Below are 24,688 nucleotides of genomic sequence, written 5' to 3'. Positions count from 1 at the left end.
TCTAAAACCAGACATGATTTGTTTTCTTGACTTCGGCTTGAGAGTTCCAATTTCTAACTCTAATGGATTTTAATCTTAGAAAATCAGGGGATATAATCATATGGGAGTGCAAAGAGTATCAAATTTTGTCTAAGGATGACAATCAAAGGGAGCCCTATTTTTTTGTTTTGTTTTTCATCAAATCCTCGAATTTATTCCATCCCTAATTCCGTGGTCCTTCATGGCATTCATAGGGGCAGCTGTGAAGAAAAGTGGTAATGTACCTTACGACTCTCTCCTGTCGGTGTCAGGGTTGCATTTACTATTACTGATCCCAGTAATAGGATGAGTTTGATCTCTCAGCATGAAAAGAATGACCATATTAGGGATTTGTTTGTTCTCCAGACTACAGAAAGTTTGATAACAAGAGTAGGACTTACTGGAGAGATAATGTCAGAATGAATAGAAACTGTGAGAAATTTGAACGGGCTCAGTGCTGTTACCTACTAGCTAGAAATGGGAAGCAAGGGGATGAATGTGAGGTTGGGGGCATTGAGTCAGGAAGAAGATCAGGCAATTCTGGAGCTAGGTAAATTGGGATCATTCCTGGCTTGTCACATCTACGTGGGACATTTAGACTATCCACGGGCTGGATACCTTAGGAAAGTTCCTTCTGGCTCTGGGACTCACTGCTCTTTCAGCATTGCCAATTTACATCTAGTGTGTTCTTGTTAGAAGTGGAAGGCTCCTCTTCATTTTTGAGCTCCTTGCGCCCTGTCATTTTCTCTGTATGAGAGGGTTTTGCTATTCCTTTTTGAGTGAAAACGACTCCCATAGCATATTGCCATTCACACTCCACCAGGTCTCCCCTTCACACACACACACACACACACACACACACTCACACACACACACCCCATTCTCTTGTCCTCCCTGAGCCAGTCCTTTCAAGGTTATATCATCCTTTAGTGCCAAGTACCTCCCCTGACCTCTTTCTTCACTCATAGAAAGAGGAACCAGATTTCCCCTGTGTGACTGCCATCAATACAAACAGCAGTTTTGTTTCTGTTATTTCCCCTTTCAACCTAGTGATAAAGTTTGCTGCTGCTGCTCTCCCCACCCCGCACAGGAAGAAAGACTTCCTTCCTTCATCTCTTGACTTTGCCCAGGCCTATGAATAATCTTCGCTTTGTCATGGACTCCGGATGCTCACCTTTTCTAACATTTTTTTTAAACCTCCAAGAGTTACTCCTCAGCCTCCTTCCCTTCCCCACCTTCTGGTTTTCCCTACCTGGTAAACTTCTTATTCTACCTAGTTAATAATAGTGGGCGCCCATGAAGCTCTTGCCTCATTGATGAGTATCTGGGCGTTGGGCTTCCCTATGTCCATTTTCTCTTCTGGTGTATTGACTGACGTCTCTCTCCCTGGCTCTTTTCTCACTTGCGGTGGTGCTCCCTCTTCAATATCCTGCTTCCTTTTTACATTCCAGACTGTCATGTTGTAGACCATCTCCAATTGTAAGCTGAGTGCTTGATATTTTGCCATTTTCCTCTTTGTTAGTGTTTTGAATCCTAATTTTGAATCTGATTTTTAATTATATTGATGGTGTTTTTCTAGATACTTATATTTTGCTCTATAGAACTGTCCATACATTTTCAAAAAACCTTCCACTGTCAGCACAAATACAGTCCAGCATCAACCAATAAGGAGAGAAGAAGGGGGTAGAAGGATGCTGTTGTGCTATTATCAAGGCTTTGCATGGTCCTTGGGTTGTACTGAGTTATTTCCTCCAAAACAGTTGAGGTTTCCTTACAACCTGTTGAAGAACTGATCACACGTCCACTATGTGGCAGCCACTCTGGGAGCAAATACTGGACTTGTAGGTTAGGTCTTTATACTGTAGTCTTTCTTTGTAGTTTGAAAATATCTATTTCCCCTCTTTCCCTTCGTTTAACACATTTTAGAACATTCTTTCTTTAAAAATCTTAATTAGCATTTCCATTTTCTCTTCGTTACACAAGTAGAATCCATGTTTTCATCCTGTTCCTCTTTGCTGAAGTATGTGTTTGTGTGTGTGTGTGTGTGTGTGTGTGTCTTTTGTACCTGATAGGTCATCAAATAGCATCTGCGGGAAATACATTTAGCCCTTCATCATTTAAAAATCATTTTTATTAGTCTTTCCGAATCTTCACACTTCTTCTGCTAACTATCTTCCTTTCTCTTCCATTGTGGTGTGAGCTATTTATATAAGCCACTTAATTTTAAAAGTCCACATACTGTCATAGAACTCATAATAATTGATACCTAATGTGGTTGAGCTTCTGATAACCATCATAAGCAAAAGAAACTGTATATATGGATGTTCTCTTTCTGGTCTTCCCTCATTACCTGTTCATTTGTCTTAGTTTTATCATTTTACTGGAGTAGATTTTATTTCCCTGAGGACCCTTCTGTGCTACAAACCTGTGATGGTACACAAACACACTCTAAGATAGTGCTTTCACTAGTCCATACTTCTGTTAAAAGGAACGTACACTCTTTTACAAATAGCATGATCTTATAAGCACCCACAAATCTTACAGAAAGCTACCATAAAACTAAGAGAGAAAGCAAGAAATGTTTAAAGGATGAAGAAATACAAGAGTTTCCCTGAATGGAGATAGTCTTCCACTGTGTGTGTGTGTGTGTGTGTGTGTGTGTGTGTGTGTGTGTGTGTGTTTTGTTGTTTTTTGAAATGTATCAGTATAGGTGTCAGGCATTTTACTGTCTATTCACTCACATTTCTTTATTTGACAAATATTTACTACAAGGTGACTATGATCTAGTGTACTATGCTGGTACCTGGGGAATCTCAAAATTATGGGACTGATTCTTACCCTCAAAGAGCACATATTCTCACAGGGAGACACATTTCTAAACAAATTGAAGAGCAACGTGTCTTGTGTTTCTGGCTGAGACCACAGACTCAGTGATCTGGGAACCAGCCCCCAGTAGTATGCAGCTAACTTTCCAGAGGAATCCAGGAAGGTCCCTTAGCATCCTATAAGAGAGCTGGGCCTTGCAGGGAGGGAAGTGCTTGTCAGGCGTGTTCAGAAGCCGAATTTTGCTCCTCCATCAGTCCATCTGAGGAGAGGGAAACTTGATGGGAAGATTCGAGGAAGACGACACAAAGAATTTTGTACCATAAGAACACTGTATGACAAAAGAAGTTCTGTACAGTGCCAAAAGCAGAGGCTTGGTAGAGATCTGATTATAAATGAAGGTTGCAATGGTAGACATGTGTGATGTTGATGCCTTTAGAAAATAGCACAAGGCTTAAAAATGAGACCAAATCCACAGAAAGGCCTCGGTAATAGTATAGAGTAGTAATGGGTTAATTGTCACTAAATAAGTCTCTAAGTCATGAATTCTTGAGAGAACTGACTGGTTTTTCTACTATTCACAAGCTCAGAGAAGTTACTTTATTTTGACGTCCTTCTTTTGTTTTTACTTATCATTGATGGAATGCAAATTATTTTCCTCTTTCTTTTATTTAAAAACAACAAGAATTCCTCACCATCGTTGCACACTGCTGACATTGTATGTAGAGAATGCCTTAGGGATTTCTTCCAGAGTGTGGGGAGAGGGACAAAGAGAGATATATATGTACATGGATTTAGGGCAATTAATTTCTGAAACTTGTCCATAAAAAGACTGTTTGTTACTTAGGTTAAAACTATCCTTTTCCTCTGAGTGTTTGCAATGAGTAAAATGCTTCATGTTTTCATCTATTGATTGTTTAAAAAATGTTGTTTTTCGTTGAGAAGGATTAAAGGCATGCACCTAATTGTTAAATATTAGTTTTTAAAAAACTAGTCTGAGTCTGTCTTTATGGGCTCTGAGTGGTTTCACCTTTAGAAGCTTGTTTTAGGATCTTGTGCCAACCAGTCCCTTCTGAGGCCTGTTCAGACTAGAATTATCTGGCAGGGGCAATGTCTTTTAAAAAAATGTCTTCAGCAGGAACGTCCCAGAGAATGTTCACCTCAGTCTTCAAGTTGGCTTGCGGAGCAATTTACTAAATAGAGAGATGTGAGAATCAAGTGACCATCAGCTGGTATAAATGTTTTTGGTCAGTGTAGTCACAGGATCTCAGGTATGCAAGAGCTGGACGGGTTTCAACCACGTGCCCGGTTATGGTGATACCCTGGCTCAGTTGCTCTAACATAACATAACACAGAAGGAATCCAAGTTCATAAGAACATACTTTAATTAGACACCTGTATTTAAAAGGCTGATTTCTCCTCTAGCATAATTTCACCCTGTGGCGCACTGTGTATACATGGGTGCATTTCTTCCCTGGCCTACAGTTAGAGTTAATTGGACTTTTTGTTCTTAACGGTGTGGGAGGCAGCTTTTTTAAAAAAAACAGCTTTATTGAAGTATAATTGATAAAGAACTGCACATATTTCATGTGGATAATTTCATGAGTTTGGATATATGCAAACACCTGTGATACCATCACCATAATCAAGGTAATGGATGTATTCAACATCTCTCAAAGTTTCATTGTATCCCTTTGGTTTTGTGTCTGTGTTTGTGTATATGTTAAGAATCACTTAACATGAGATATACACTGTGGGTGGCAGTTTTTATTCACTTCTAAAGTAAACTCTGACTTCATTAGAATAGTGGACTGGCTTATGCTCTGTCAAATCCCTAAACATGATTATGATAGAATTTGACTCTATTCCTATTTAGTTACAGAAAACTACTGGTGCATGAACAAAAATATGTGAAATATCATGGATGGGGTTTGGGGGGACATGTGGGGCCAGACTTTGTGAGGTTATAGAAAATCATGGAACTGGAAAGCATCTGGAAGTTCTTTTACTCAAAGAAGCATAGATTCTTTCACATTTGTGTTAAAAACAGTGAATTAGACAATTTTGACTTGGTAAAGTTAGCATTCTGGCAATGCTGTGAAATCGTTCATCTCTCTTCATTTACTTCCACATATAGTCCCTAGGGTCAAAATTTCTTTCTAAAAATGATAATTTCTAAAGTCAGAGATGCTTTTTGGGGGCAAAATAGAATTGTCCAGGTAATCAGTTTAAAAGACAGAGTAATTCTACTCTTCCTTCAGTAGAATGACGCACGAAGCAGCATTTCTTTCATTTCCAGTAGAACTTTGATGCGAATGTGACTTTTATCTCTCTCAGTGTAGCTTTAAACATCAATGGGTTTCTTTACTTCTTGGTTTGGTGTATAGGTTGCCCCTGTTCTAACCGTGTGGAGTGTAAGCTCTTCAAATTCTAGGTTAACATTTCAAGAAATGGTCTTTATCCCAGTTCAAAGCAGGCCTTCCAACAGCAGGTGGCAGGCTTAACTTTTAATAGTCTTTCCCTCCCTTTAAACTCTTTCTCATACCTCAAATAAATGGTCTTTAGCCAGAATGTATGGGAGTTTTTGTTTATTATTATTTTTGTTTTGTTTGTTTGCAGTGTGACTAGGACTTGAGCAGAAGTACCTTGGTTACAGTCCTATCACTACCCTTGGGGCTTAGTTGTCATCTTAATTGTTAGATAACAGAATTATATAACTCAACATTTCTAGTTTGAACCTATTTCTTTTCTTTTCCTTTTATTTTTAAACTGAAAATGCATTATTGGTTAATATTCTATGGTGTTATATATTCTACATATTCTATTCTTTGTGTTTTTAATAAACTTAAAACTGTATAGTATTGTTTAGTGGTTGACACTAATTTACAGAATAACCTTTAATACAATTTTATTTACAGATTTTCCTATTTGTATTACCTAGATTAAATTTAAAACAAGGGGCAAAAGACCACCTTAACTTTAGTACTAAGATGTGGAGAATAGATACCTTTGAGAATTAAAAATTTACCTTTTCTCATCTAAATGTAAAGATTTATAAAAGATAATCTTTTGTATTTTGGCATTGAAAGTGACCACACTAAACCCTTGCCTCACTTTAATTGTTAGTCTTATTCATAAAAGTAGAGTTATGAACAGTTAGTTTTAGTGGTTTATGAAATGTTAAGTTTGTGTGTTCTACAAATGCTTTATTTTACATTGAGGGTAAGACTTAGCCAAACCTATATAAACGGTCTTTTCCCCCACTTCAGTATGTATGCTCTGGTTTGTAGGCAGTGCCAAAATATACTTCATAGATGGGATTGGCCTTAACTTATTTAAAGAGAAAAAAAAGCAAGCAATCAAAAAAACCCCTGCTTCACCTTGTAAATTCCACCCTTATCCTCCCCCACCAAGAGCTAACCACACTGGTGAAGCACTATTATTACAATTTGGCAAGTGAGTTGCCTCTTAAAATTAGACATCTGTGATTAAATAGTTAAATCATTCCCTAGATATGTATATATTTAGAGCTCCCAGAAAGCTGGTTATCTTTTCTTATAGCTAACACATTTTTAAAAAGCCACTTTTCTCTTGGTGATAAATATGTGTGTGTCATACTGTGGTATAGCTGCATGTCCGATCAAATGGTACTAGTTTCCAATTGACAGTAGCTTTATTAAATCTTTTCTAAGTGATAGCTGAAGCATTTTAAATTCATAGCAAAGTAGGATTCAAAGACGTGTACTTGGAGAAAAGTTGCATAGTCATTTACCTTCTAGAATAATCCTAAAAGTAGGAAACAATAATTGGCCATGTGGTCATGTGCTAATAAAAGAACACCTTGTCCAAGATACCAGGCTTTTTCCTGTTCCAGTGCTTTTTGTTCTGACTCTTGCCTCTCCCTGTGGTGTCCTTTCCCACCCCAGGTATGTACATGATTCTTCTCCTCCTACTTCAGGAATCCACTCAAATGCCAGGCCCTCAGTGAGGCTTTTCCTAGCCACCTTATCGAAAATAGCATTCCTCTTAACTGTTTCATTACTCTATGAAATGACCGTCCATATCTATGGAGGTTTTTTTCAGTCTTTTTCTACCCTTTCCTTAAATCTTAGACTTAAACTTCCGTGAGTGCAAGGATTTTGTTCAGTGTTGCATTCCCAGTGCCTGGAATAAAGTACGCAGAAGTATTTCAGTAAGGTACTGAAAGGTACTTATTGAAGGTACTCAGTAAGTATTTCTGGGGTGGATAAATGAATAGTAAAGAGAACACCAATCCTGTGACTTATTTTGTTACCTGCATTGTATCATGGGAGGAAAGCTTGGAACTGACATACTAGTGAGCACCTGCTTTGAATATTTATTATAATATGCATTTTCTGTAATTTTCTTTGGTGTTTGAGATATTTGGTAAAATAACTGTATTATCCTCAGTTCGTAACAGGAAAGAATTTTTTAACTGCAATTTACTTTACATATGTGCATCATTGCTAGATTACCCAAGTTAAAGTGACAGGAAGCAACAAAAATGCTCCAAGCCACAATAAAATGGTAGATTGGTTTTTTGTTTGCTTGTTTGTTTTTCTCTTGTGTATATTTCCATTTTACTGCAAAACATACCAAATAATTGATTGTAGATTTTGTCACAAGGAATCATGTATGCTGTAGAAGTATAGAGATTTTCCACTTTTTTTGTTTGCTGCTGGATCTCCAGCACCTAAGAAAATATGTGGCACTTTATTTAATGTCACTCAGTCAGTATCTGTTGGATAAGTAAATAAATCCAGAGGTTGTTTAAAATTACGTACATGGGAATATTGTCAAAATGTCAATTCATGATCCAAAGAAAATGTGCAATTGAAATCTGATATCTTCTTTTTTCTTCCACAGAGCCCCTCCCCAGAAGGCAAAGGATCACCCAGCTGCTGGAAGGTGTAGGTACCCTCAATGGCTCAGTAGCCAGTGTAGATCCTGTCTTTCGTAATCAGCAGCTACATCTGGCTACTGGGTCTCTGATGGCATCTTCTAGCTTCTGCTTCAGTGTCCTGAGAGAGATTATTGGGCAGTCTTTAATAATGAAAACTTTACCTTGAATTACACACACACACACACACTCACACACACACACACAGAGAGAGAGACAGAGAGAGAGGAGAGAGTCAAGTTCTAGGGTGTTAAGTCCAACATTATCAGCTGGGGCTTGGGAACCTTCAAGGTTTTATGAATGATGAGGTCTATTTGCTTTCAATACTGCAAGGGGGAGGAATCTGGATATTTATCCATGTTTTACCTCTTACCTGTTTTTGTTTTACCTCTTTTTTTCTCTTTCCCCCCTATGAAAGGTATCATTTGGATAGATCAATCTATTCATCTATCTACCTACCTACCTATCTACCCCTACCCATCCACCCATTTATCCATCCACCCATCCATCCATCCATCCACCCACCTGCCCGCGTACCTACCAGTTTATCTATCCGACCTTCCTTCCATCCAGCTTTTTCATCTCTTGACTTTTAGATGGCATTTTCAACATGATGTCATGATTAAATGATGACAACTTGATGATATGATGGTTTAAGGAAATTTTGTTGGTAGTAGGTAAGTCCCAGCATTTCTGACTGTTGGTTTTCTTTTCCTTGTGGTAGAAAAGACAAATGCCAATTTTGAAATCTTGAATGCAGTAGGCAGTTGTGTTGAAATAGTATGTGAGAATTACTTGCAAGCTGAACATCCAGGTCTGGGGCATGAACCTGGCATACAATGTAGATTTCTGTGTTCGTTAGGCAACAGCTACATTGTCTGCTGGGTTTCAGGCTACCTGGAAACATGTTCTCCATTGGCTGTCTCACCAATGCTACCCCTATAATGTTTCTGAATAACTGTTTTCCAGGAGGTATAAACCAGTGGAGTTTATCATTGAATAGAGTGCAGAGAAAGGACCGCAAGAAAGCTGATCACCTCAGCAATGAATGATTTCGATACGATTTCACCCAAATGGTCTCACACACCAGCCTAGTAAACCAGAGATAAGGTGTAATGTCATCCTTCCTTCCTTCTCCCTGCCTCAACTGTCAAAGATTGACAACTTACATGTTGTTTACTTTTTGGCTTCTATTTCTGTTCATAATTATTATCAGAAGGCATAGCACCCACAAGCCTAATCATACTGCCTTACAACCTTATTCCTCTTCATTTTGTCTTCTCACTTACCTGCAGAAACCCAGTTTATTTTTGTTCTCCCTTTACCACACCAGCCTTGTAACTGTTATGAATGACCCTCAATCTCACTGGAATCTGAATCACTCAGGAATTCAAGCAAACTGGATGTTTTAAGCACTGTTCAGCTTTCTTATGGAATGACAGAGAACTCGTAAAGATAAAACACCAGTTTGCAGGAAGAAAGGAAGAGAATGGAAATTGCTTCTGGAAAATACTAGTTTTACAATATGTTTTGTTTGTCTGCTCTCTTAAATAAACTTAATCCTATAAACATTTTTTAAGAACTAGCCATTAAGACTGTTAAGTTCTCAATTATAAAGGAATAAAATGTTTTAAGGAGGATTTATTTGCCCTTGCTTATATGAACTGCATATTTTTAGTAGGAAATCATGTAATTTAAATTAGTATTGATTAACAGATTTAATGTAGAAAATGGACATATAAAGAATACAAGGATAAATGTCTACATGTAATAATGGATGGTAGTGATATAATGCATTTTTGTCATCCCATGCTGAATTCAGTAAAAATAAAGCTAATGACTTGGAGCTTTTAAAAGATTGTACTGTTCTCTGTGTGTGTCTTTTGGCTTCCTACTCACCAATCAGTTCTATTATCTATTCTGTACCTGAGCCACTGGCTTTTGTGACCCGGGAAGAGAAAGTAATTCCACTTGAGATGTTTGACAGGCTTTTAAGAGAAATAAGTGGCTCTGTGCAACATGGTTATGTTTAATAAATCATAATTACCAAAGGGACAGTTTCTCTTCTCCCATGTCCACTTATACTTTTTTTTTTTTTTTTTTTAAAGAGATGAGTTCTCTTTCTGTCATTCAGGCTGGAGTGCACTGGTACAGAACTCTTGGGCTCAAGTGATCCTCTCGCCTCAGCCTCCAAAAGTGCTTGAACCACCATGCCCAGTCCTCCACTCCCTACTTCTGATGTTCTTTGAGTCCCTTTGCCTATCATTAAATGAGAAGGTGTTGACAGTGGTGCCAGGTGTGAAGAACTCCCTAATTCCATTGATAAGTTTACATTTCCCTCTCAGGTACAAGTATTGGGTTGATCCTCAAAGCAAGATTTAATGTTGTGATAATATAATAAGAAAAAGACATATTTGGTCTTCACCCTCAGTTCCTGGAACAGAGCTCCTAAAACTGTCATAATTTTCTAACTAATAGAGGTGATAGCATCTTTTGTTAAAGTATTTGGTCTTAGTCCCCTGTTCCTGACACAAGAGCTTCTAAGATCCTTGGACTCTCTGGAGTGATGAGTGTCTTTCTGTATGCGAACAAGATAATGAGATGACTTGGCTTAGCGGGGAGTAGAGGTGGTGGCAAGTTAGCTTCAAGATGAAGGCTGGTTGTCAGAAAGACCAAGGTATGATTAGAGGGTTGGAGCTTTCAACATTCAATCCCACCCCTGACCTCTGACAACTGAGTTGATCACTGTCTTAGTCCATTAATGCTGGTATAACAAAGTACCCGAGACTGGGTAATTTATAATGAACAGTAATTTATTTTCTTACAGTCCTAGATGCTGGGAAGTCCAAGGCCAAGGCCTTGGCACTCAGTGTTGGGTGAGGGCCTTCTTACTGCTTCTTCATATGATGATGAGCGGGCAAAAAGAAGATGAATGCTGTGTCTTCACATAGGAGAAGAGAAAGAACACACTCCGTCAAGCCCCTTTTAAAGAGCCTAATCCCATCAGTGAGGCCTCTTCCCTTGTAACCTAATCACCTCTTAAAGCCTGTACCTCTTAGTACTATCACACTGATGACTAAGGTTCAACATATGAACTTTGGAGGACACAATCAGACCATAGTGTCTGGCTCCTGGCCCCCCAAATTTATGTTCTTACGTATGAAATACATTCATTCCATCTCAGTAGCCCCAAAGATCTTAACTTGTTCCAGCATCAACTCAAAAGTCTAGAATCTCATGTAAATCAGATATGAGTGAGACTGAAGGTAAGGTTCATTCTGAGACAAATTGCTTTTGTGCTGTGAACCTATAAGGTCAAACAAGTTATATACTTCCAAAATACAATGGTGGAACAACCATAGGATAGACATTTCCATTCCAAAACAAAGCAATAGGAAAGAAAGAAGGAATAACAGGTCCTAAGTAAGTGCTAAAACCAACAAGGTAAACAACATTAAATCTTAAGGCTTGAGAATAATCTAGACACACTAGAGTGGAGGTTAAGCCCCCAAGGCCATAGGGGGCCCCAGCCCCATGGTTTTTTTGGGCATATTCTATACAGCACCTCGCAAGTTGGAGTTGGGTGTCTGCAGCTCTCCCAGGCTAGGATCACACTCCAGTGGCTCTGCAGTACTGGAGTCTCAGAGGCAGTCCCAATCTTATGGCTACACTGGGCATTGTCCCACTGGGGAGTCTGGTGGCACTATCCCTGTCTCAGTTCTCTGTGTTGGTCCTGAGGCTCTCCAAGTCATCCATTGAAACCTACGTGGAATTAGTCATTCCTCCACAGCTCTTGCGCTCTGTGTGTCTGCAGAGTTATAATGTGGACACTGGGGGCACTAGCCACACCTAGGCATAACCACAGCTGAGGTGGGTGAGGAGTGCTACACTGGAGTAAATGGAGCAGAGATGAGGCATCACTGGGCAGTGAACGCAGAGGTTCTTCGGTTACCCTAAGCCCCTAGTTTTAGTTATGTGCCCCAGGCCTTGGCACTCCGGGCTTGTCATGAGAAAGGCAGCACCAATAGTCTCTGATATGCCTTCAGGGTGTTTTTTGTTTTGTTTTGTTTCGTTTTGTTTTGAGACAAAGTCTCACTCTGTCACCCAGGCTGGAGTGCAGCGGGACGATCTCAGCTCACTGCAACCTCCACCTCCCAGGTTCAAGTGGTTCTCCCACCTCACCCTCCCCAGCAGCTGGGATTACAGGTGTGCACCACCACCCAGCTAATTTTTGTATTTTTAGTAGAGATGGGGTTTCACCGTGTTCAGGGTCACTTTTCATTGTCTTGATGAACAGTATATGACTTTCTTCTATCCGTACTAATCTCCTTGCAAATGGTCACTTCTTCACACCCCTGGTGTTTTCTTCCAAATGCTTTTGCACTTGGCCAGGCTGAGAATGTTCCAAATCTTTAAATTCTGCTTCCCCTTTGATTTTATTATTTATTATTATTTGAGACAGGTTCTTGCTCTGTTGCCCAGGCTGGAGTGCAGTGGTGAGATTTTAGCCCTCTGCAGCCTTGACCACCCAGGCTTAAGTGATCCTCCCACCTCAGCTTCCCGAGTAGCTGGGAGTACAGGCATGTGCCACCACAGCTGGCTAATTTTTTTAATTTTTGGTAGAGACAGGGTTTCACCATGTTGCCCAGGCTGGTCTCGAACTCCTGAGCTCAATAGATCCACCCACCCTTGGCCTCACAAAGTGCTGGAATTACAGGCATGAGCCACCATGCCTGGCCACTCCTCTGAGTTTAAATTCCATCTTCACTATATTTCTCTCTTGCATTTTACTATAAGCAGTTAAGAGAAGCCATGCAGTACCCTGAACACCTTGCTCAAAGATTTCTTCTGCCAAATATCCTAGTTCATCACTCTTAAATTCTGCCTTCCATAAAGTTCTAGGAGGTGGGCAAAATTCTGCCACGTTCTTTGTCATTTTGCAACAAGGATGACTTTTCCTCTGGTTTCCAATAAGACACTCCTCATTTCTATATAATACTTCCTCACAATGGCCTTTACTATGCATACATCTGTCAGCATTCTGATCATGATAACTTAGGTACTCTCAAAAAAAGCATCTCTCTACAGCTTTCCTCTTCTGAGCCCTCACCAGAATCATCCTTAATGCTCTGTTCATGGCAATGTATGCTTTTTCTAGCCTGCACCTTCAAAATCTTCCAGCCTCTATCCACTATCCTGTTCCAAAGCTGTGTCCACATTTTTAGATATTTGTTATAGCAACACCCCAATTTTCTAGTACTAGTTTCTGTTTTAGTCCATTTGTCCTGCTATATAAAAGTACCTGAGACTGGGTCATTCATAAAGAACAGAAATTTATTTTTCTCACAGTTCTTGAGGTTGGGAAGTCCAAGATCAAGGCACCAACATTTGGTATCTGGTGAGGACCTTCTTGCTGTGTCCTAACATGATGGAAGGTGGAAGGGCAAAAGAGATGAACTATCCTTACATGGCAGAAGAGCAGAAGAGAAGACCCCACTCCCTCAAGTGCTTTTATAAGTGCCATAATCCCATCCATGAGGACTCTGCCATTATGACTTAATCACTGCCTAAAACCCCACCTCTTAATGTTATTACATTGGAGATTAAGTTTCAATATACAAATTTGGGGGGATGCAATCAGATCACAGCAGTTACCAATGGCCAATGATGTAATCAATTGTGTATGTAATAAAACTTCCATATAACCCCCAGAATTACAGAGTTCTGATGGCTTCTGGGTTGGTGAACACATGGAGATATTAAGGGGATGGCATTCCAGGAGGCTGCATGGAAGCCCCTCATCCTTTCCCACATACTTTGCCCTATATATCTTTTCCATTTGGCTGTTCCTGACTTGTACCCGTTATAATAAACCATTAATATTAAGTAAACGTTTTTTCTGAGTTCTGTGCGCTGTTCTTGCAAATTATCTAACACAAGGAGGGAGCAGTGGGAACCCCTGATTAATAGCCAGTCAGAAATACAAGTGGTTCAGAACTTGGAATTGACATTTGAAGTGGGGGCAGTCTTGTGAGTCCTTAACTTGCACCGTCTGACACTAATTCCAGTTAGATGGTGCCAGAATTAAATTGTAGGGCACTCAGCTAGTGTCAGAGAATTGGTTGGTGTGGGGGAAGAAACCTGCACATTTGATGTCAAAGTGTTAAGCATGAAAACAAGATGGAAAGGTGCAAACAACCAGGGGCTTGTTTTCTCACTTTTTCTCAACTTTTTTTCTCTCATTCTGTAAGACCCTGAAGCAATGGACATTGGTTTGTTGGCTCTTACTAGAAGAGGCACAACAACCTGACTATATTCTTTTTTTTTAAAACTTTTCATTTTGAAATAATTTCAAACTTCAACATAGTTGCAAAAATAATATGAAGGCAGCGCTGGTGGGAGTTTAAAATGGTACAGCTGCTTTGGAAAAGTTTGGCAGTTCCTCAAATACTTAAATAGCATTACCATATGATTAAGAAATTTCACTCCTATGTGTATACCCAAAAGAATTGAAAACAGGTACTCAAAAACATGTGCATGCATGTTCATAGTAGCACTATTCTTATTCACAGTAACTGTAAGGCGGAAATGTCCATCAACAGATGAATGATAAAATGTGTTATATCCACACAATGCAATATTACACAGCCTTAAAAGGAATGAAGTACTGATTCATGCTACAACATGGGTGAACCTCAAAAATATTATGCTAAGTGAATGAAGCCAGATACAAAAAGCCACATATTATGTATTTCCATTGATATGAAATATCCAGAATAGGCAATTCTATAGAGACAGTAGATAAGTAGTTGCCGGGGCTTGGGGGTAGGAAGGAGTGGGGAATGAGTGCTAATGGATACAACATTTCTCTTTGGGGTGATGAAAATATTATGAAATTAATGTTCTGGTGATGGTTGCAAAGCTTTGTGAATATACTAAAAATCACTGAATTGTACACTTTAAATGGGTGAATTTCAAAATATGTGAATTATATCTAATAATAAAAAAATTGAGAGTATCCACACACCTTCGATTCCCCAGATGACAATATCTTATGTACCTACAATTATCAAAATCAAAAAATTAACATCAATATAATACTATAACCTACACACTGTGTTCAGATTTCACCACTTGTCTCTCTGTTGTTCTGTTTCTAGTTTAGGATCCAATCTAAGATCCCACGTTTAGTTTTTATATCTCTAGTCTCCTTTAACCTGAAACAGTTTCTCAGCTTTCCTTTGTCTTTCATGACTTTGGCACTTTGGAAAAGTACAGGCCAGTTATTTTGTAGAGTGTTCCTCAGTTTGGGTTTCTGGTAATTCCTTCTGCTTAAAGTCAGGTTATACACGTTTGGCAAGAATAACACGTAAGTACAGTTGTGTCCTTAAGTGCATCATATTAGGATACACATTACATCGATTTGTCCTGCTACTGGTGATGTTAAATTCAGTGATCAGTTTCTTTGGTGTGTGATTGTGACTATTCATAGTTTTCTTTCTTGTTTATAAAAAAATTTCATTTTATCACCATTCTATACTCCCATTTTCCCTTACTCCCCACACATAGTCAAATATATTTAATGTGTATCATGTAGTTTCTATGTGTTCTTGAAAAATGTACCTTGTTTTGGTGTCCAAGTATTTTTAGTTTACACGAGTGGCATTGTGTTGTATCTCATTCCATTTCTTACTTTTAAAATTCAGCACTGTTTTTAAGGTCCATTCTTGTTTCTAATCTGTTATTTTTAATTCTGCATGATACTCCTTGGAGTGCAACTACCACATTTTACCTATGCCATTTCCAGTGATAGACCCCACGTGGGAACCAATTCCTGGCCACCACAAATAACATTGTACTGAACATTCTAATAATGCATGTCTCCTTATGGGTCTCTGTAGGAAATTATTTGGAATGTATAATGAGGAATGGAGTTGTTGGGTCATAGGACACACACACACACACACACACACACACACACACACACACACAGAATGGCCTGATCAGTCCATGTTCCCAGTGTTAGTGAATGAGGTTTCCTTGGTACATCCCTGCCCATAACCGATATGATGAAGCTATTTCTGCCAGTCTAAAAGATGTGATATCTTATTGTTTTAATTTGCATTTCTCTGGTTGCTAATGATTATGAACATCTTTTTGTATGCATTTGAGCTTTGGAGGTTTTCTGTAACTTTCCTGTTGATATATTTTTTCCATTTTAACTTTTAAAACTGTGAAGTATAGCATGCATATGGGGAAATGCACGTAAAATAAATAAACAACTCACTAAATAGAGTTGTGTAATTGCCACCCAAATCAACAAATGGAATATTCCAAGTATCTCAGAAACTCAACTCCTCTGTATCCTCCCAGTCAGTATCTTTCCCTGCTCCCCAAAGGTAACTATCACTCTGAATTCTAAAATTATAGCTTAGTATTGCTTGTTAATGAAGTTTTCAACTCTCTTGTTCATTTTTATGTTCAGGCAGATTATTTGTTGACTTGTAAGAATTCTTCATATATTCTGGATGTAAGCCTTTTGTTATTTTATTGCAAATATCTTTTACTCTATGATTTCCCTTTCGTTTTCTCAATGGTTTCAATGACCAAAAATTCTTAATTTTAATGTAATCTAATCAATCAATATTTTCTTTAGTAAGTGTTATTTTTTGTATGTCCTGTTAAAATCTTTTCCTATTCCAAAAGTTTTATTGTTTTGCCTTTCACATTTCACATTTAAATACACAATTCTCCTGGAACTGAATTTTATAAATTGGGTGTGTTAGATGTCAAATTTTGTTTTTTAGTATAGGGATTTACAAGTTATTCAACTTCATTTGTTGAAAACGTTCCCCACGGCTCTGTGCAACTTTCACAAATACATCAAATGCCTATAGATGTCTGTGTCTACTTCTGGGATATGTATTCTATTGGTCCATTTGAATATTCTTGTACCAATAATACTTTGACTTTATTACCATAGCTGTATAGGTTAAAAAAATGTTTTTAGAGACAGGGTCTCACTCTGTCACCTAGGCTGGAGTACATTCTTGACCTCCTGGGCTCAAGTAATCCTCCTGCCTCGGCCTCCCAAGTAGCTGGGACTACAGGTGCACACCATCATGCCTGGCTAAGTTTTTCTTTTTTTTTGTAGAGATGGGGTCTTGCTATGTTGCTCAGGCTGGTCTCAAACTCTCCTGAAGTAATACTCCTGCCTCGGCTTCCCAAAGTGCTGGGATTACAGGTGTGAGCCACCACGCCTGGCCGCTATATAAGTTTTGATATCCACTAGAGCTGTTCTTTGATATTGCTTTGGATATTTTAGCTCTTTGCATTTGTGTTATAAATTTTAGAATCCATTGTAAATTTTGCCAAAAATGTTAGGATCTTAATTGCAAACGTAGTTAATCAATTTGGAGGGAGTTGATATTTATGCTTTATAGAGTGTTCTGATATGTGAATACTGGGATCTCTCTACTGGTTTAGGTCTTTAATTTCTCAAATGTTTTAAAGTTTTCTGTGTGGAGCTTTTGCACATCATACATTAGATTCATTCCTAAGTATCTGATCTTTTGTGATGCTACCATACATGGTATCTCAAAATTTCGCTTTGTAATGAATTGTCCTGGTATATAAAAATGCAGTTCGTTTTTTTGACTTTGTATCCAGCAACTTTGCTAAACTTATTTGTTAATTCTAAGGTTAATTGTAGATTTTTGACTATGTACACAAATATATCTATGAATAGGTTTTCTTTCTTCCTTTCTAATCTTTATACTTCTTATTTATCTTTGTTTACTAATTGTACTGGCTAGGGCATGTAGTGCAGTGTTGAATAGAGGAGTGCATAGAGAGCATCTTTGTCTTATTCTCAGTCTCAAAGGCAACACTTAGCATTTCACCAGTAAGTATGACGTTTGCCCTAGGTTCTTTGTAAAAATAGGCCTTTTAAGGCAGTTTACCTCTCTTTTGAGAGTTTTAAATTTTTTTTCATGAGTAGATAGTGAATTTTATCAAATGCCTTTTCTGCATTTACTGAGATGATCATCTGGTTTTTGTCTCCTTTGTTTAGTTAATGTGGTGAATTGCACTGATTTTTTAAAAACAACTTTATTGAGGTATAATTTACATATATTAAAATGCACCAATTTTAAGTATATAATTCAAAAAGTTTTGATAAATATATACCCATTAGCAATCATCACAACCAAGATATAAAACATTTTATTATCCTAAAAATCCCCCTCATGTCTCTTTTAGGTCAATTCCCACACCCCTCCCACCCCCACAAGGCACACACTCACCCTCACAAGGCACACACTTCCACCCCCACAAGGCACACACTCCCACACTGGCTTTCTGAACAGTAGGATGAGGGCTATCATGGTGGGAAAGGCCAAATGGAAGTCATTAGAGCTGCCTCTACCTGGAAAAATAGTAAACTCGTTTTCTAGAGTTTTATGTAAATGGAATTATATATATAGCCTTATGAGTCAGGCTTCTTTCTTTTTCTTTTTTCTTTTTTTTTTTTGAGATGGAGTTTTGCTCTTGTTGCCCAGGCTGGAGTACAATGGCACGATCTTGGCTTACCGCAACCTCCGCCTCCGGAGTTCAAGCGATTCTCCTGCCTCAGCCTCCTGAGTAGCTGGGATTACAGGCATGTGCAACCACGCCTGGCTAATTTTGTATTTTTAGTAGAGACAAGGTTTCTCCATGTTGGTGAGGCTGGTCTTGAACTCCTGACCTCAGATGATCTGCCTGCCTTGGCCTCTCAAAGTGCTGGGATTATAGGCGTGAGCCACCATGCCTGGCCGAGTCAGGTTTCTTTCACTTGGCATGTTTCTCAGATTCATCTGTGTTTCATGAATCAGTAGTTCTTTCTTACTGCTTGGTAGTATGCTATTAAATGGATATATCACAATTTGTTTATCTATTCATCTTTTAATGGACATTTGGGTTGTTTTTAGTTTTGACTATTGAGAATAAAGCTTTTTATGTACATTAAATCTTTGTATAGTCATATATTTACCTTTGTCTTGGGAAAATACTTATGAGTCACAGGTAGGTATATTTTTTATTTTATAAGAAACTGCCAAACTGTTTTCCAAAGTGATTGTACCACTTTATGTTCTCACCTACAATTTATGAGTGTGCCATTTGTTCAAACATTCTTGCTGACCCTTGATATTGGCAGTCCTTAATTTTAGCTGCACTAGTGGCTATGAGTAGTATCTCATTGTGGTTTCAAATTGCACTTCCCCAATGACTAAAGATGTTGACTTTCTTTCATGTGTTTATCTGCCATTCATATGCCTTTTTTGGTTAAATATCTCTTCATATCTTTTGCCCGTTTTTAGATGGAATGTTTGTCTTCTCATTATTCAGTTTTAAGAGTTTTTATATATTCTGCATAGAGACCCTTTATTAGACATGTGTTTTGCTAATATTTTCTCCCAGCCTGTTGCATGCCTGTTCTTTTTCTTTTCTTTTTTTTTTTTTTTTGAGACGGAGTCTCGCACTGTCGCCCAGGCTGGAGTGCAGTGGCCCGATCTCAGCTCACTGCAAGCTCCGCCTCCTGGGTTCATGCCATTCTCCTGCCTCAGCTTCCTGAGTAGCTGGGACTACAGGTGCCCACCACCACGCCCGGCTAATTTTTTGTATTTTTAGTAGAGACAGGGTTTCACTGTGTTAGCCAGGATGGTCTGGAACTCCTAACCTCGTGATCCGCCCGCCTTGGCCTCCCGGAGTGCTGGGATTACAGGCGTAAGCCACCACGCCTGGCGCCTATTCTTTTTCTTAACAGTATTTGTATTAGTCTGTTTTTACACTGCGATAAAGATACTACCTGAGACTGGGTAATTTATGAACAAAAGCGGTGCAGCTGCAGAATTCCCACACTGGCTCTCTGAATAGTAGGGTGAGGGCTATTACGGTGGGAAAGGCCAAATGGAAGTCATTAGAGCTGCCTCTACCTAGAAAAATAGTAAATCAAAAACAATATCACATCCCTGGAGGGATTGCGGAGATTAGTGCCACCATCAAGGACTTGAATGACACCGGGGTGGTGATTTCCACCACACTCCCATTCAACTCTCCTATTTGGCCTGTGCAGAAGACAGATGGATCTTCGAGAAAGACAGTGGATTTTCGAAGCTTAACCCAGTGGTGACTCCAATTGCAGCTGCTGTACCAGATGTGGTTTCATTGCTTGAGCAAATTAACACATTTCCTGGTACCTGGTATGTAGCCATTGCCTTGGAAAATGCCCTTTTCTCCATTCCTGTCCATAAGGCCCACAAGAAGCAATTTGCCTTTGGGTGGCAAGGCCAGCAATATGCCTTTACTGTCCTACCTCAGGGTTATATCAACTCTCCAGCTTTGTGTCGTAATCTTATTCGGAGAGACCTTGATCGCTGTGCTTCCTCAAGATATCACACTGGTGGCGGGGGCGGGGCGCGGGTGGTGGTGGCGGGGAGGCCCTGGGCCTGGCCCACAAAGCCATTTTTCTCTTCTAGGCCTCTGGGCCTGTGATGAGAGGGGCTGCTAGTCTGATATGCCCTGGAGACAATTTCCCCATTGTCTTGGCTATTAACATTCGGCTCTTTCTTTCACCTGTGCAAATTTCTGCAGCCTGCTTGAATTCCTCCCCAGAAAATGCGTTTTCTTTTCTACACATGGTCAGGCTGCAAATTTTCCAAACCTTTATTCTTTGCTTCCCTTTTAAATGTAAGTTCCAATTTCAAACCCTCTCTTTATGAATGCACATGACTGAATGTTTTCAGAATCAGCCAGTTCAACTATTGAATGCTTTGCTTCTTGGAAATTTCTTCCACCAGATACCCTAAATCATCTCTCTCAAGTTCAAAGTTCCACAGATCTCTAGAGCAGGGGCAAAATGCTGCCAGTCTCATTGCTAAAGCATAGCAAGAGTGACCTTTGCTTCAGTTCCCAATAAGTTTCTCATCTCTATCCGAGACTACCTCAGTCTGGACTTCATTGTCCCTGTCACTATAAGTATTTTGGTCAAAACCATTCAACAAGTCTCTAGGAAGTTCCAAACTTTCCCGCATCTTCCTGTCTTCTTCCGAGCCCTCCAAACTGTTCCAACCTCTGCCTGTTACCAAGCTCCAAAGTTGCTTCCATATTTTCAGGTTATCTTTATAGCAGTACCTGACTCTGCCAGTACCAATTCTCCGTATTAGTCCATTTTCACACTGCTATAAAGATATTACTCAAGACTGGGTAATTTATAAACAAAAGAGGTTTGAGTCACAGTTCCACATGGCTTCGGAGGACGCAGGAAACTTACTATCATGGCAGAAGGCAAAGGGGAAGCAAGGCACATTTTACATGGCAGCAGGAGAGCAAGAGCACAGGGGAAACTGCCAAACACTTTTGAAGCATCAGATTTTATGAGAACTCACTCACTATCACAAGAACAGCCTGGGGGAAACCGCCCCCATGATCCAATCACCTCCCACTAGTTCCCCCCCTTGACACATGGGGATTATAATTGGAGATGAGATTTGGAGCCAAACATATTAATGTTGTTCAAAGAAGAGAAGTTTTTGACATCTAATTTATCTACTTTTTAAAAAATTCTTTAGATTTTTAAAAAATTTATTTTTAATTGACTAATAATTGTATATATGTGATTCAATGTGGTGTTTTGGTATATGTTTACAATATAGAATGATTAAATTAAGCTAATTAACAAACCTATCACCTCAAATACTTACCTTTCTGTGGTGAAAACATTTAAAATCTACTATTGTGGCTATTTTTAAATATGCAATATATTATTATTTATTATAGTCACCATTCTGTACAATAGATTACTAAAGCTTATTCCTCCTGTCTAACTGAAAGTTTGATAAGCTTCTTCCATTTTCTCATCCACTCCCATTCTGAGCCTCTTGTAACCATCATTTTGCTCTCTACTTCTGTGAGTTCACCTCTTTTAGATTCACTTATAAGTGAGATCATGTGGTATTTGTCTTTCTGTGCCTTGCTTATTTCATTTAACATAATGTCCTCCAGGTTTGTCTATATTGTTGAAAATGACACAATTTCCCTCTTTTAAAGGCTGAATTGTATTCCATTTTGTATCTATACTACATTTTTAAATTGTTTTACTTTTAAGAGTACCATGCTTTTTATATCTTATTAAGGAAATCTTTTGTTTCCTTATAGATTATTCATAATTTTAGCTTTTATTTGAGGTTTATGATGTACTTCTAATTAATTTTTGTGTATAGTATACAATAAGGGTTGAAATTCTTTTTATTTCCATGTAGATTTCTAATTTTTTTTAGCACCATTTCCTGAAAAGACTATCCTATTCCTACTTAATTACATTGCTCTCTTTTAAGAAAATAAATTAACCATATATGCATGGGTCTATTTCTATTCTATTGATAGGTATGTCTGTCCTCATGCCAATACCACACAATCTTGATTACTAAAGACTAAAGCTTTATAATAAGACTTGAAGTCAGTAGTTTAAGTCCATCAACTTTATTCTTCTTTTTCAAACCTTATTCGGTTTTATTTTTTGATTGACAGTTTATTAAATATACTACATTTGTACTTAATGCTGTAGTTTTAAAAATTATTCACACATGGGCTTAGTAAATATGCGCTTTATAGAAAACCAACTGCAAGACCGAAATGAAAATAAGAACACACATATTGCACACATATTAGATAAACTGCTGAAATGTTATGAATTAATTTAACCTGTACATGTGCTTAATGAAGGTGATCATGAAATATTAGGTGGTTTGATTTACTTAAATCTGACACCAGACCGTGACTTCAAAAGTGTTAATGTTGAAATGTAGGTGCAAAACCATCTATTAATAAAATCATTTAATCTATTAGTCTTTGAAAAACAGAATAAAACATTGTTTTTCTTTTAAAGATACTTTTCTAAATCCATTCTCTATGCACTCTTTCTCCCATTCAAAGAGTTAGTTGTGCAGACTGATGAGGCAAAAAATCAATTCCTTTTCAAAAAATCCCAACAAACTAGAGCCTACTTACAAAACATGCAAAGGGAGAATTTTAAGTAGGTATTACTGCAGAACTGGTTAAAAGTGAATACAGCTGAGTGACAGAATATACCTTTCCTCTGACAATATAGGTCTTTCCCCCCTTCTCTCTGGAAGAAACACATCATCAGGGCATGGACTACATAACGGCATAAAATGCAAAGACAGAAACAAAGAAGTTTGCAAGTTCTCTATATTTCTAGCTGTTGAGGCAGTATGTTTAAGAGCTGAAGTTACCTCTAGCGGCGAAACCAGAGCCAGCTACTAAGCAGCCACAATCCTATGGTAATTGAATACATGACCATTTCTCTCTTGGCACGTTCTTTGTTCTCCTCTTCTAGATGTTGCAAGCGTCTATTTAGTTTGATTATCTGTCGCCTTAACGAAGCTGCATCTGCAACAGTCATGTCATCCGAAGTTCCTTCACTTGTATCTATGTTTGAAGTGCCATACCTGATGTTGTCACGATGCGGATTAGAAGTGGTAGCAGCAGACCTGCCATACTGCACAGGTCTGCGATTTTCACCCATCTCATCCACGATATGCTGGTAAGCCCTATGAGTAGAAGACTGGATAAATGACAGAATGCCATGAACAGAGGAAAGATTAGTTCTATTTTCGGGTAACATGTTGGGAAGACAGCTTCTTATGGTGATGGTGTCACGATGAAATCACTCCTGATCAACGTCTATTTTGGCCAACAACATTTTCACTCAAAGAGCAGTCTCTTTTTAGCTTGCCAAATGCAGATTTCTTCATTTTGAAGGGTTGAAGGAGGTCTTTCTAAATCCTGAAAATCTGGTGGTCTTCCACTTAAAGTACATGAAGCGGTGGTTTTAGTGCCAGAGGTTTAAAGGGAGTTGACTGAATAAAGTCAAAATCCACTGGTCTTCAAAACAGAATGTCTCCGTTGTTCTCTGCTGTAACAATCCTCTCTAGAACCTGCATCATCACATTAGCATTTAGAACTCCTTTTTGGAATTCTTGTTCCAGGTCACCATTTGATGGTGCTGACTTAATTTTTCTGGGACCCTCATTTGCTGACTAATATCTTTATTGTATTCCATTTCATACTGAAATTGACTAATTTCTTCCATCTAGAGAAGGAAGTGCTTCCCTACTCACCAAATATGTACCAGCTACTACTTGCTATTTGGCACTATCTGCTCCCGTGCTTCATATTCAATGCTTTAATTTCATTCAAAGTGCATGTGCCGGGTTTAGAGCCACTTTTGTTCCTCTGGGTCTGTAGAGAGTTCCCAGTGAGGGCTGCCAGGGTGGGTGCTCTCAGAGACCATTAGCAAAATGCAGGAAAGAGCTAGGACAAAGCACCTGTCAGGTTGGCCGGTGGCAGACTAGGAGAGCCTCATTTGGTTATTTTAGATATTTTATATTTTCATATAAATTTTACAATAAGGTTTCCAACTTCTATGAAACAACTTGGTGGAATTTAGATTGCGATTACATAAAATGTGTCATCTCTCTATGTATCATCTATCTATCTATCTATCATCTATCTATCTATCATCCATCTATCTATCTATCTATCTATCTATCTATCTATCTATCTATCATCTATCTATCTAGATATCCCTCTCTCCACCTCTACTCACTACTCACTATGACTACTTTTTCTTTACTGCATAACTGTGTTTCCCCTGGAATAAATACTTTTCTTGTTTCTTTTGTTTCCTTAGTTTTCTATGTATTTACACGTACTTTTGCTTCCAGACTCTTCTTCATTCCTTCCTCAATACATTTGAATACATTAGATATTCCATCAGTTTTGTCTTTTTAAAGAGAAATCTCTCTCAACAAACCTCTGATCTGATTAAATATAGACAGCTTGCTCCCTAGGCCTGTTGAACACTGT

The 24,688-nt window shown here is 38.6% G+C and overlaps 2 non-coding genes and 1 pseudogene across 2 annotated transcripts; 2 read left to right on the top strand and 1 right to left on the bottom strand.

The window, feature by feature from the left end:
* The first annotated feature begins 7,757 nt into the window (after nucleotides 1-7,757).
* Nucleotides 7,758-7,869, top strand: MIR222 (microRNA mir-222). The gene has a single exon (NR_106613.1). It is a non-coding gene; the product is annotated as a microRNA mir-222 (primary transcript).
* A 696-nt stretch (nucleotides 7,870-8,565) lies between these two features.
* MIR221 (microRNA mir-221) lies at nucleotides 8,566-8,674 on the top strand. The gene has a single exon (NR_035720.1). It is a non-coding gene; the product is annotated as a microRNA mir-221 (primary transcript).
* A 14,320-nt stretch (nucleotides 8,675-22,994) lies between these two features.
* LOC473581 (mitochondrial fission factor-like) lies at nucleotides 22,995-23,912 on the bottom strand (annotated as a pseudogene).
* Nucleotides 23,913-24,688: the final 776 nt, after the last annotated feature.

This window comes from Pan troglodytes, chromosome X, assembly GCF_028858775.2.
Source record: "Pan troglodytes isolate AG18354 chromosome X, NHGRI_mPanTro3-v2.0_pri, whole genome shotgun sequence".
Taxonomy (NCBI): domain Eukaryota; kingdom Metazoa; phylum Chordata; class Mammalia; order Primates; family Hominidae; genus Pan; species Pan troglodytes.
This window is presented reverse-complemented; position numbering and strand designations above follow the sequence as displayed.